Raw genomic sequence first — 14,913 nt, forward strand, 5'->3', positions numbered from 1 at the left:
CCCATCTGGTTCACTAATGTCCTTTAGGGAAGGAAACTTGCCGTCTTTACCCGGTCTGGCCAAAATGTGACTCGAGACCCACAGAAATGTGGTTGATTCTTAATTGCCCTCTGAAATGGCCTAGCAAGTCACTCAGTTGTAAAATCTCGCTTAAAAAAGTCATAATAAGAATAATGGACGGACAACGAGGCACCGGACACGACAAAGGCAAACCAAGCCCAGTCGACCTTGCAAAGTCCTCCTCATGAACATCTGAGGACTTGTGCCAAAATTGGGAGAGTTGTCCCACAGACCAGTCAAGCAACAGCCTGACATAGCCATACTCACAGAATCATACCTTTAAGCCAATGTCCCATACTCTTCCATCAAAATCCATAGGTATGTCCTGTCCCACCGACAGGACAGACCCAACAGAGGTGGTGGTACAGTGATAAACAGTCAGGAGGGAGTGGCCCTGGGAGTCCTCAACATTGACGCTGGACACAATGAAATCTCATGGCATCAGGTCAAACATGGGCAAGGAAACCTCCTGCTGATTACCACCTACTGTCCTCCCTCAACAGGGAGGAGGACGAATCAGTCCTCCTCCATGTTGAGCACCACTTGGAGAAAGCACTGAGGGGAGCACGGGCACAGAATGCACTTTGGGTGGGGGACTTCAATGTCCATCACCAAGAGTGGCTCGGTAGCACCACTACCGGCCGAGTCCTGAAGGACATAACTGCCAGACTGGGCCTGCGGCAGGTGGTGAGCGAACCAACACGAGGGAAAAACCGACTTGACCTTGTCTTCATCAATCTTGCTGTCACAGATTCATCTGTCTATGAGAGTATTGGTAGGAGTGACCACCGCACAGTCGACGTGGAGATGAAGTCCCGCCTTCGCACTGAGGACACCATCCAACGTGTTGTGTGGCATTACCACCGTGCTAAATGGGATAGATTCAGCACAGATCTAGCAGCTCAAAACTGGGCATCCATGAGGCGCTGTTGGCGATCAGCAGCAGCAGAATTGTATTCCAGCACAATCTGTAACCTCATGGCCCGGCTTATTCCTCACTCTACCATTACCAACAAGCCAGGGGATTAACCCTGGTTCAATGAGGAGTGTAGAAGAGCATGCCAGGAGCAGCACCAGGCATACCTGAAATGTGGTGCCAACCTGGTGAAGCTACAACTCAGGACCACGTGCATGCTATAGATAGAGAGAAGCGATTCCACAACCAATGGATCAGATCAAAGCTCTGCAGTCCTGCCACATCCAGTTGTGAATGGTAGTGGATAATTAAACAACTAACGGGAGGAGGAGGCTCTGTAAACATCCCCATCCTTAATGATGGCTATGTACCCCGACAACATCTCAGCTGTAGTGCTGAAGACTTGTGCTCCAGAACTAGCTGCGCCTCCAGCCAAGCTGTTCCAGTACAGCTACAACACTGGCATCTACCCGACAATGTGGAAAATTGCCCAGGAATGTCCTGTCTACAAAAAGCAGGACAAATCCAATCCGGCCAATTACTGCCCCATCAGTCCACTCTCAATCATTAGCAAAGTGATGGAAGGTGTCGTCGACAGTGCTATCAAGTGGCACTTACTCACCAACAACATGCTCACCGATGCTCAGTTTGGGTTCCGCCAGGACAACTCGGCTCCAGACCTCATTACAGCCTTGGTCCAAGCATGGACAAAAGAGCTGAATTCCAGAGGTGAGATGAGAGTAACTGCCCTTGACATCAAGGCAGCACTTGACCGAGTGTGGCACCAAGGAGCCCTAGTAAAATTGAAGTAAATGGGAATCAGGGGGAAAACTCTCCAGTGGCTGGAGTCATACCTAGCACAAAGGAAGATGGTACTGGTTTTTGCAGGCCAATTAACTCAACCCCAGGATATTGCTGCAGGAGTTCCTCAGAGCAGTGTCCTCGGCCCAACCATCTTCAGCTGCTTCATCAATGATCTTCCCTCCATCATATGTTCAGAAATGGGGATGTTCGCTGATGATTGCACAGTGTTCAGTCCCATTCGCAACCCCTCAGATAATGAAGCAATCCGTGCCCGCATGCAGCAAGACCTGGACAATATCCAGGCTTGGGCTGATGTCTGACGCAAATGTTCCTTGCCACTTAAGTGCCAGGCAATGACCATCGCCAACAAGAGAGAGTCTAACGACCTCCTCTTGACATTCAACGGCATTGCCATCGCCGAATCCCCCACCATCAACATCCTGGGGGTCACCATTGACCAGAAACTTAACTGGACCAGCCATATAAATACTGTGGCTACAAGAGCAGGTCAGAGGCTGGGTATTCTGCGGCGAGCGACTCACCTCCTGACTCCCAAAGCCTTTCCACCATTTACAAGGCACAAGTCAGGAGTGTGATGGAATACTCTCCACTTGCCTGGATGAGTGCAGCTCCAACAACACTCAAGAAGCTCGACACCATCCAAGACAAAGCAGCCCGCTTGATTGGCACCCCATGCACCACCTTAAACATTCACTCCCTTCACCACCGGCGCACTGTGGCTGCAGTGTGCACCATCCACAGGATGCACTGCAGCAATTCGCCAAGGCTTCTTCGATAGCACCTCCCAAACCCGCGACCTCTACCACCTGGAAGGACAAGGGCAGCAGGCACATGGAGGGGAATGTGCAGGTGGTATTGTTCCCAAGTCACACACCATCCCGACTTGGAAATATATCGCCGTTCCTTAATCGTCGCTGGGTCAAAATCCTGAAACTCCCTTCCTAACAGCACTGTGGGAGAACATTCACCAGACAGACTGCAGCGGTTGAAGATGGCGGCTCACCACCACCTTCTCAAGGGCAATTAGGGATGGGCAATAAATGCTGGCCTCGCCAGTGACGCCCACATCCCATGAATAAATAAAAAAATGATGGAGGTGGAAGTGGAGGAAGATGCAAAGGGGAAACATGGAACACTGGCTCTGTTTGCCAGGGCTCTGCGTGCTGACCTGATCTGTGAACGATATCAATGATGAGAACGACAACCCAAGTAACCAACAGTCCTACACTCCCCACCCATCCTCTCCCACATGACCATCAAATTGCCCTGCATCTGATTACATATTGCATCCTCCCTCAACTCATCGCAGAAATAAAAACCACTACCAAATGCAAATTCAAATCCACATTTGTAAAATAATCATAGAATCATAGAAGTTACAGAGGAAAGTGTGTCAGTGGGACAGGACATACCCATGGATTTTGATGGAAGACAGAGGAAAGTGTGTCAGTAAGTATACTGCAAGGTGTTTGGGTGCTGTGCCTGTCAAGGTCAAATGGCTGCCAGTGGGTGTGACCTGTGGGTGGTGATTGTTCGACCTGTAAAAGTGGTACTATATGCAGGTGAGATGCAGCATGCCAAGTGCAGCGTTGAGTATGGATGGGCAGCGTTTGTTGGTGGGTGGGGTAACGGGGAGTGTGATGTGTGGAACAGTGGTGCAGTTGGTAGGATGTGCCACTTGACACTTGCATTCACTCAGCTTGACCACTCGTGTCAAATTGTTGATCCTTTTTCGGTAGTGCACCTATGTGCGCGGTGCCATGCTCCTGGCATTCACCTCCGGGAGCATTGCCTCCCACTACCTACGCAGCTGGTATCTGGGGTGGGGGGGGGGGTTTCCTACCACCCAGTGGGTACAGGATGGCCTTCCTCTCGTCCCCTCCCTCCACCAGAGCTTCCAGTGCGTCGTCAGAGTACCTTTGGGCGCGGTCGCTTGCTGGTCCAGCAATTCTGCCTGCCATCCTCCGCTGCTCTCATTGACTGTGCATCTCTCCTTATGGAGGTGCAGGCTGCCTCCTAACTTGTGCTGGCCACGGCCCATTTCGGGCTTCCTGCTTTTGAGTGCAACCTCTTAACATTGCTGGTAGCGCTGGCTACACGTATAAATCATGGTAATGACCAGGCAACACAAATCTCATGTGCTGCCTGCATCAGAAACACCGGGCGCAGGTTAATTGCACACCACAATGCCTGCGCTTGGATTCAGGGGTGAGCAAATTTAACCCCCGATATCAAGGCCTTAGAGAGGATGCAGAGCAGTTTTACTAGAATGCTACCAGGGATGAAAAGCTTCAGTTAAGTGGTGATACTGGAGAAACTGGGGTTGTTATCCTCAGAGTAGAGAAGTTTAAGGGGAGATTTGATAGAGGTGTTCAAAATCATGAAGGGTATTGATAGTGTTAATAAGGAGAAACAGTTTCCAGTGGCAGAAGGGTCGTTAACCAAAGGTAACAGATTTAAAGTAACTGGCAAAAGAGTCAGAGGTGACGTGAGGAAAACATTTTTTATATAGCGAGTTGTAATGATCTGGAATGCACTGCCTGAAAGGGCGGTGGAAGCAGATTCAATAATAACTTTCAAAGGGGAATTAGATAAATACTTGTTGGGAAAAATTGCAGGGCTATGGGGAAAGGGCAGGGAAGTGGGACTAATTGGATAGCTCTTTCTGTGCTCCAAAATCGCCTCCCTCTGCGCTGTATCATTCTATGATTCTATGTTAAATGAAGCTGGATTCCTATAGCTTAATCCACTGTCTACATTTCCAGAAATTAAGCAAAATATAGCAATGCCCCAACCCTATGGCACAAAGTTTTTGGAATAACCCACAAAGCCTCTTGCAAAGGACGTGAGAGGCAGTATAAAACTAAAAGAAAGGGCTAAGACGAAGATAAATATCAGTAGAGATCCCGTGGACTGGGAGAGATTTAAAGAACAACAGAAGGATACAAACTAAGTGGTAAGAGCCGCAAAAAGGAAATACAAGCAAAAATTTGCGAGGGATTTTAAGGACAACAGTAAAGGTTTTTACAAATACATTACGAGAAAGAGGGTGGTTAACAGAAATGTGGGCCCATTAATGACAGACGCAGGTGATATTGTAACTGGAAATGAAGAAATGGCAGACTTACTAAATAGTTACTTTGTAACGGTCTTCACTGTAGAGGAGGAGGATAAAATACCAGAGATACAAAGAGAACTACAAATAAATCAAGGGAAGGAGCTAACTAGATTCAATATAAGTAAAACAAATGATGATAGAGAAACTAATGAGATTAAAGATAGAGAAATCTCCAGAACCTGATTGTTTCCACCCCAGGGAATTAAAAGAAGTAGGTGAGGAAATTGTTGATGCGTTAGTCATGATCTTCCAAAACTCTCTCGATTCAGGAATTGTCCCCTTGGATTGGAAAATTGCCAATGTCACTCCACTATTTAAGAAGGGTAAGAGAGATGAACTAGGAAATTATAGGCATATTGGTCTAAAGTCAGTTGTTGGGAAGTTACTGGAATCTGTTATAAGAGAAAAAGTGACTGAGCACTTGGACAAATATGAGCTGATTGGAGCGAGCCAGCATGGATTTGTGAAGGGTAAGTCAAGTCTAATGAACCTAGTTGAATTCTTTGAGGAGATAACTAACATGGTAGATAACGGAGTGTCTATGGATGTTATTTATATGGACTTCCAGAAGGCGTTCAACAACGTTCCACATCAGAGACTGTTAACAAAAATGAGAGTGAATGCTATTGGCTTGGAAAGGGTATTGGTTATGAGTTCAGTGACAGAGTGTAGGGATAATGAGTATGTACTCCAATTGGCAGGATGTGACTAGTGGTGTCCCCCAGGGATCTGTACTGGAGCCACTGCTTTTCACTATATTTCGAAATGACTTGGATGAAGAAATAAAGAGCTGTATATCTAAGTTTGCTGGAGACACTAAGTTAGGTGGCACAGAAAATAGTGTAGATCATAGAATCATAGAAAGTTACGGCATAGAAGGAGGCCATTCGGCCCATCGTGTCTGTGCCAGCTGACAAAGAGCTATCCAGCTTAATCCCACATTCCAGCACTTGGTCCGTAGCCACGTAGCTAAAATTCTCCAGCAACGTCATCGTAAACCTCCTCTGCACCCTCTCTCGTGCAATCACATCTTTCCTGTAATGTGGTGATCAGAACTGTGCACAGTACTCAAGATGTGGCCTAACTAGTGTTTTATACAGTTCTAGCATAACCTCCCTGCTCTTATATTCTATGCTTCAGCAAATAAAGGAAAGTATCCCATATGCCTTTTTAACCACCTTATCTATCTGTCCTGCTACCTTCAGGGATCTGTGGACATGCACTCCAAGGTCCCTCTGTTCCTCTACACCTCTCAGTATCCTCTCATTTATTGTGTATTCCCTTGCCTTGTTTGCCCTCCCCAAATGCATTATCTCACACGTCTCTGGATTGAATTCCATTGTCACTTTTCTGTCCACCTGACCAGTCCATTGATATCTTCCTGCAGTCTACAGCTTTCCTCCTATCAACCATGTGGCCAATTTTTGTATCATCTGCAAACTTCTTGATTATGCCCCTTACATTCAAGACCAAATTAATATACACCACAAAAAGCAAGGGACCAAGTAGAGCCCTGCGGAACCCCACTGGAAACAGCCTTCCAATCACAATAATACCCATCGACCATTACCCTTTGCTTCCTACCTCTGAACCAATTTTGAAACCAACTTGCCACTTTCTTTTGGATCCCATGGGCTTTTACTTTTTTGACCTTGATGGTAGTAGAAATTTACAAAGAGACAACTGTGGCAGATGGAGTTCAATGTGAGAAAGTCTGAGGTTATATTTTGGACCTAAGAAAGATAGATCAGAGTACTTTCTAAATGTTGAGAAGCTAGGAACTGTGGATGAGCAGAGAGATTTTGGGGTCCAAGTATAGAAATCATCAAACACTAACGGACAGGTACAAAAAATAATTTAAAAGACCAATGGAATGTTGGCCTTTATCTCAAGAGACTGGAATACAAAGGAGTGGAAATTATGCTACAGCTGTACAGAGTTCTGGTGAGACCCCATCTGGAGTACTGCATTCAGTTCTGGGCACCACATCTCAGGAAGGATATATTGGTCTTTGAGGGGGTGCAGTGCAGATTCACCAGAATAATATTGGGACTAAAAGGGTTAAATTCTGAGGACAGGTTGCATGGACTTGCCTTGTATTCACTTAAATATAGAAGATTAAGGGGTAATCTAATTGAGGTGTTTTAAGATGATTAATGGATTTGATAGGATAGAGAGAGAGAAACCATTTCCTCTGGTGGGGGAGTCCAGAACAAGGGGGACAAAACCTTAAAATTAAAGCTGGGCCATTCAGGGGTGATGTTAGAAAGCGCTTCTTCTCACAATGGCTAGTGGAAATCTAGAACTCTCTCCCCCAAAAAGCTGTTGAGGCCGAGGGTCAATTGAAAATTTCAAAACTGAGATTGATAGATTTTTGTTAGGTAAGGGTATTAAGGGTTACAGAGCTAAGGTGGGTAGATGAAGTTAAGATACAGATTAGCCATGATCTAATTGAATGGTGGAACAGGCTCAAGGGGCTGAATGGCCGACTCGTGTTCCTATGTTCTTTCCTAAAGTATCTTCCAGAACCATTACTTTGATGTCCCTTGGCTCTTTAAATCTTCACTTGCACATTGACAAGCTCCCAAGTACAACTGAATGCTTCCTTGATTTGAACATATGGATGACTGACCCGAGATCCAACCTGGAAACAGGGGAGATATTTTTACATAACCACTCCCCCCCCCCCCCTTATTAATATATTCAGATGAAACTCCAGCCTCTATCTGGTGAGAGCTTCTTGCACTAGACCAGACAGCCCGCATGACATGTGCATTATGCACATTGATCCGGCATAAATGGTCTCCCCCACATTTCAAATTCACTACACCCTGAAATTATCTATTGAGAGGGTGTTCTGAATGAAAGACTTGCATTTCGAGAGCACCTTTCATGACCTCAGAAAAACCCAAAGTGCTTCACAGCCAATGAAGTACTTTTGAAGTGTAATTTAGGAAATGCAGCAGCCAATTTGCACACAGCCAGGTCCCACAATTAGCAATTAAATACATCATCAGCTAATCTGTTTCAGGTGTTGGTTGAGGGATAAATGTTGGCCAGGACACCTTCCCTGCTTCTCTTCAAATAGTACCATAGGATCTTTAACCTCTGTCTGAGAGGGCAAGAGAGACTTCAGTTTTAATATTGCATCTGACATTACAGCACTCCCTCAGTACTACGCTGGGGTGTTATCCTAGATCATGTGCTCAAGTCTCTGCAGTGGGACTATGAAGCCACAACCTTCCAACTCAAAGGCAAGAATGCAACCTCTGAGCCATGCTGACACCTAATGGAGCTGATGTGCTTTTTAAACTGGCCAGGAAAAGCCCAAATACTCAATGAGATAATCTGATAGTGGCCCAGGAATGCCAAAATCAGTTAACTCATTGGCAGTGCGTTCATGAAATCGATGGATGGAAAATCTTGTGGCAAGGGCTGATATCTGTGCTCACAGTCCCAATAAGCATCCCAGTAATGAAGCCACACGGCAGGAGCCCAATTTTATCACATTTGCCTTATATGGAAAGGCGTGACAATGTAAAAGATTTGCAGCTTTCCACATGTCAGTTGAATATTTTTACAAGGCAGTGATACATCCCATGGCGAAACACACCATGCAGGGACGGTTTGCCTATTAGGGTAATCGGGAGACTTGCTGAGTGTCAGCCTGAATAATTCTTATTAACGTATTAACGGCAGCCCCCTCTCCCACAATTTTCCATGAGTGTCCTGAAGAATCCGGTGCCCTTTCGGGGGAACCACCATAAACTATGAAAGTAATTTTACAAATATTAAATCAATCATAAGTAATGTTCTTCTATATTGTGGTGGCTCAATGGTATCGCTCTTTCCTCTCAGTCAGAAGATTGTAGGCTCAAGTCCCATTCCAGAGATATGAGCACAAACTCTCGGCTGACACTTCCAAAGAATAATGAGAGAGTACAGCATAGTTGGAGGTGCTGCCTTTTGGATTGGTATGTTAAACTGAGGCCCGTCTGCCCTCTCAGGTGGACGTAAAAATACCATGACACAATTCGAAGAAAGCAGGGGAGCTCTTCCCGTGGTCCTGGCCAATATTCAGCCCTCAACCAACATCATTAAAAACAGATTACCTGGTCATTATTACATTGCTGTTTGTGGGACCTTGCCGTGCGCAAAATGACTGCTGCGTTTCCGACATTACAACAGTGGCTGCACTTCAAAAGTATTTAATTTACTGTAAAGCGCTTTGGGACGTCCTGAGGTTGTTAAAGGTGTGATATAAATGCAAGTCTTTCTTTTTTCTGTCTATAATACATGCAGGTGGAGCATATGGGGGAGTGAGACTAATTGGATAGCTCTTTCAAAGAGCCAGGACAGGTACGATTGGCCGAATGGCCTCCTTCTGTGCTATAACATACCATGCAGATGGAGCATATGGGGCTGTATTTATTGATTTTGGTGCTGCATACCAAGGTAAATGGTGAGAGGCTCCAAAATCAAATCAAATAATTTGAGCCAAAGTGCTGTTGTACCACTTGATTTGAAACACAGTGGTTTTAGGTTTCAGTTCACTGCATTGTACAAAACAATAACATCCTTTTGGAGGATATCAGCCAGACATATTGGAGGGATGTATTATACGGAGCTTTAATGAATTAGCAAGCCATAAATAATATACATTATTACGTCAGCGACTGTGAGGTATCAGAAAGTATTGCAAAAATAGGCCTATTGTATAAAGAAAGTTAAGATACTGTCAGGACGATGGTGTCAAACATCCCCCCAGGTGTTATAGTAGCAACTGAGAATTTTATATATAAGGTCAGAAGCTGAAGAAGTGAGAATAAGTCCAATTCCAAGTTGGCAAAAGACATAACACAACCAGTTGGTATATTGTTAGTTCAGTCACAGATCCAAAACCTGATCCTGGACCGAATAAAACACAAATGATCAAAACAAATATGGAAGTGGGGACATCAGGGAACTGACAGCCTCCTGAACCCTCACCAACACTCTGAAAAATGAGGACTGCAATAGTGTACACTGTCTAAGGTCACTTCTGGATGAGTACATAGATGAGCTATGGTAATCATAGGTTCAGAAGATTGTCATTAAAATAAACTGCTAAATCTGTTCTGCAAAATGTAATCTGAAGGTTCTTCCTATTTGCCAAATCCAAATTCAAAGGGACAGAATAGGAGTGGAGGAGGAAGAGGGATTGTGACTTCAGTTCTGATGCTTGATGATGAAAATTCATAGAATATCTTAGAATGAATACCTCCTCATCACAAGTCTTAAAAGTAAATGCAAAAAGGCACACATCCGTGTTAAGAATTGGACTGTTCAATGTCTGCTTCTCATTTTAGAACTATCTGGATGCACCATTCCAGTCCAAATCTGGATGAATGGGAATCTTATATGCATTATAGATGCCCATCTTACATCTCACTGTTTTAGATAACAAAAGGGAAGCTTGTGCTGAATGAAAACAACATAGCAAACTTGCACCGTGTGAGCCTGTGTTAGGGAGCATAACAATGTGTAACAATAAGATGCCACTCATTGGTTGCTTTGCACAAATGATATGATGTGTCTCAGGTTATTCTCCATGCTAATGAGCAGTTTTATTTTTATTAGATATAAACGCGCGAACAATGTAAATAGGTCAAAAGGTGTAACTTCATCACTGCTCCAGATGAATGTTGCACTGTTTTTGCTGTGCAAGAAATTGTATTAAATATTCATTGTTATTCAGAATCTAACTCCACATTTAGATTAACAGCTGGAGCACGATGACAAAAGCAGACAAATCCTCTTCAGGAAACGCAAGTGTTTTATTTTTGTAATGCTGGTACTCTGCATCTTGCATCTAAAGGCACTGAAGTGCATTTGAATATAATATGCCTTGAAAATATCACCAGTGTCATAGTGTTCACAAGACAGTGAGATTACTCTAAATGTAATAATTTCTTTGTGTTTTCTCGTCACGGTAATTACTTCTCCCTGCCACATCCAGTGTAGGCAGCCCGAATTCACGCCAGATTTTCAGTTTGAATCATAATTAAAATGAAATGGATAAAAGTAAACTTTTTAAAGCATTTGAAATGTACTGTGTTTTGCACTGTGTGATTTAGCATTACACTTAACTGGCATTGTTGAGGCAATAGGTGTGAGTTTACTGAAGTTTATTGTTGTGGCTGCTGTTGTATTCCATCACAATAATTAGGGTTTCATTAACAAAGAGTGAATGAACAAAAAAAAATACAGACGGCAAGAGGCTTTTCAATTCACTTTTCCAGCTGTTTCTGTGAAGACCCCTGACACTAAAGGGAGTGGACTGGTAGGAGATGGAGGAGATCAAGACTGGGGGAGTGGAGGGGAAGCCCGGGGGAGGGGAGGCCCAAGGGATTACTCTTGCTCCTCATGGCCCACAAGGAAAACTGAAAGTAATATAAACTGATCTCCTTGGCCCTCTTGACATCATAAGAACATAAGAAAGAAGAGCAGGAGTAGGCCAATCGGCCCCTCGAGCCATTCAATAAGATCATGGCTGATCTGATCCTAACCTCAAATCTAAATTCATGTCCAATTTCCTGCACGGTCCCCGTAACCCCTAATTCCCTTTACTTCGAGGAAACTGTCTATTTCTGTTTTAAATTTATTTAATGATGTAGCTTCCACAGCTTCCTGGGGCAGCTAATTCCACAGACCTACTACCCTCTGAGTGAAGAAGTTTCTCCTCATCTCAGTTTTGAAAGAGCAGCCCCTTATTCTAAGATTATGCCCCCGAGTTCTAGTTTCACCCATCCTTGGGAACATCTTTACCGCATCCACCCGATCAAGCCCCTTCACAATCTTATATGTTTCAATAAGATCGCCTCTCATTCTTCTGAACTCCAATGAGTAGAGTCCCAATCTACTCAACCTCTCCTCATATGTCCGCCCCCTCATCCCCGGGATTAACCGAGTGAACCTTCTTTGTACTGCCTCGAGAGCAAGTATGTCTTTTCTTAAGTATGGGCACCAAAACTGTATGCAGTATTCCAGGTGCGGTCTCACCAATACCTTATATAACTGCAGCAATACCTCCCTGTTTGTATATTCTATCCCCCTAGCAATAAAAGCCAACATTCCGTTGGCCTTCTAGATCACCTGCTGCACTTGCATACTAACTTTTTGATTTTCTTGCACGAGGACCCCCAGATCCCTTTGTACTGCAGTACTTTCCAGTTTCTTGCCATTAAGATAACAACTTGCTCTCTGATTTTTCCTGCCAAAGTGCATAACCTCACATTTTCCAATATTGTATTGCATCTGCCAAATCTCCGCCCACTCACCCAGCCTGTCTATATCCCCTTGTAGGTTTTTTATGTCCTTCTCACTCTCTACTTTCCCTCCCATCTTTGTATCATCTGCAAACTTTGATATGTTACACTCGGTCCCCTCCTCCAAATCGTTAATATAGATTGTAAAGAGTTGGGGACCCAGCACCGACCCCTGTGGAACACCACTGGCTACTGGTTGCCAGTCCGAGAATGAACCATTTATCCCAACTCTCTGCTTCCTGTTAGATTACCAATCCTGCACCCATACCAGAATATTACCCCCAATCCAGTGATTCTTTATCTTGAGCAATAATCTTTTATGTGGCACCTTGTCGAATGCCTGCTGGAAGTCTAAATACACGACGTCCACTGGTTCCCCTTTATCCACCCTGTACGTTATGTCCTCAAAGAACTCAAGCAAATTTGTCAGACATGACTTCCCCTTCGTAAAGCCATGCTGACTTTGTCCTATTAAATTATGTTGATCCAAATGTTCTGCTCCTTTCTCCTCAATAATAGACTCCAAAATTTTACCCACCACAGATGTTAGGCTAACTGGTCTATAATTTCCAGCCTTCTGCCTACTAACCTTTTTAAAGAAGGGTGTTACATTAGCCGTTTTCCAATCTGCTGGGACCTTTGCCGAGTTCAGAGAATTTTGGAAAATTATTACCAAAGCATCCACAATCCCTACTGCCACTTCCCTCAAGACCCCAGGATGTAAGCCATCAGGTCCAGGGGATTTATCCACCTTGAGTTCCATTAATTTACTCAGTACCAATTCCTTAGTGATTTTAATCGTATTTAGCTCCTTGCCCCCAAGAGCCCCCTGTTTGTCCAGTGTTGGGATATTGTTACTGTCCTCGACCGTAAAGACTGAAACAAAATATTTGTTCAGCATTTTTGCCATCTCCATGTTTCCCACCATTAATTTCCCGGTCTCATCCTCTAAGGGACCTACGTATGCCTTAGCCACCCTTTTTTTCTTTTTATATAACTGTAGAAACTCATCAGACCCCAACATCTGTAAGTCCATGGGGCTCACGCCTGCCTGGGGCGAGGGCATCATACGTTGTTTAAAACGCATTGGTTAAAATGGCATGTCGCACAAGTTCAACAGGAAGCCGATGAGTTGCACGCTGCTGATATTTTGACCCCTCGTACATACAGTTCTCGTCAGGCGCAAGGGCTTCAAATCAGGGCCATGTGGACTGACACATTTTACATGCACGAAACGAAACATTTCAATTCTATGCACAGAAATTAGGTCCAATGTGTGATTTTCTATTTTTCTTCCACTCGTAGTACTGGGCACCACACTATAGGAAGGATGTCAAGGCCTTGGAGAGGGTGCAGGGAAGATTTTACTAGAATGATCATGGATGAGGAAATATGTGGAGAGACTAGAGAAATTAGGATTGCTCTCCTTAGAGCAGGAAAGGTTAAGGGGAGATTTAATAGATGTGTTCAAAACTATGAAGGGTTTTGATCGAGTAGATAGGGAGAAACTATACCGGCAGGAGGGTCAATACCAGGCAACACAGATTTCATATAATTGGCAAAAGATCCGGGGGAGAGATGAGGAGAATCTTTTTCATGCAGCGAGTTGTTATGATCTGGAATGCACTGCCTGAAAGACCGGTGGAACCAGATTCAATGGTAACTTTCAAAAGGGAATTGGATATGGACATGAAACGGAAATATTTACAGGGCTGTGGAGAAAGAGTAGGCGAGATTAATTGGACAACTCTTTCAAAGAGCCGGCACGGACACAATGGGCTGAATGGCCTCTTTTTGTGCTGCTTGATTCTATGATACTAGTACTGTGAGTGATAATGATAATGATACACAGTATTAAACTGAACTGTCAACATTAGGTAGATTCCAATATGTGCGATTTCCAGTCACGAGTCAGCGGCATAACTGGTGTTGCCTTGTGCCAAAAAACATAAATATGATTAATTTCATTTATCAAACCAAGTTGATCTATGAGAGGCGGGATCATACCAGAAGGCATTGCATTGACTGTGGTATAAAAGCAACTTGTGCCAAAACCAACCAAAAATGGTCAGTTTACAAAATTAAAACAAACACTGCTGACCTTCTGTACCACCATCCAGATTTTAATTATTGAAGAGAACTGACTGGGGTGGATTTTTCTCTATTGCGTTTGGTTGTTAAACCGTTAACTGCTCGAAGGGCGTGGAGGAAAATTGGGCGGGAGGAACACAAGCGCTAAATAGGAGCGCGCCTGACTTTCTGTCCATTTAAATCAAGGGATGGAAGATTGGGGTGTTCTCCTTTATGGGAATGCGATCATTTAGAAAAAAGAAAGACTTGCATTGATAATGCACCTTTCATGACGTCCCACAGCCCTTTACAAGCAATGAAGTTCTTATTGAAATGTAGTCACTGTTGTAATGCAGGAAATATGGCAGCAAATTTGAGCACAACAAGGTCGCACAAACAGCAATGTGATAATGACCAGATAATCTGATTTAGGTGTTGGTTGTGGGATTAATATCAGCCAGGACACCGGGGAGAACTCCCCTGCTCTTCTTCAAATAGTGCCGTGGGATCTTTTACGTCCACCGGAGAGGGCAGATGAGGCCTCGGTTTAACGTCTCGTCTAAAAGACAGCACCTCCAACAATGCAGTACCCCCTCAGTGCTGCATTGAAGTATCAG

The sequence above is a fragment of the Heptranchias perlo genome, unplaced genomic scaffold (genome assembly GCF_035084215.1).
Source record: "Heptranchias perlo isolate sHepPer1 unplaced genomic scaffold, sHepPer1.hap1 HAP1_SCAFFOLD_348, whole genome shotgun sequence".
NCBI lineage: Eukaryota > Metazoa > Chordata > Chondrichthyes > Hexanchiformes > Hexanchidae > Heptranchias > Heptranchias perlo.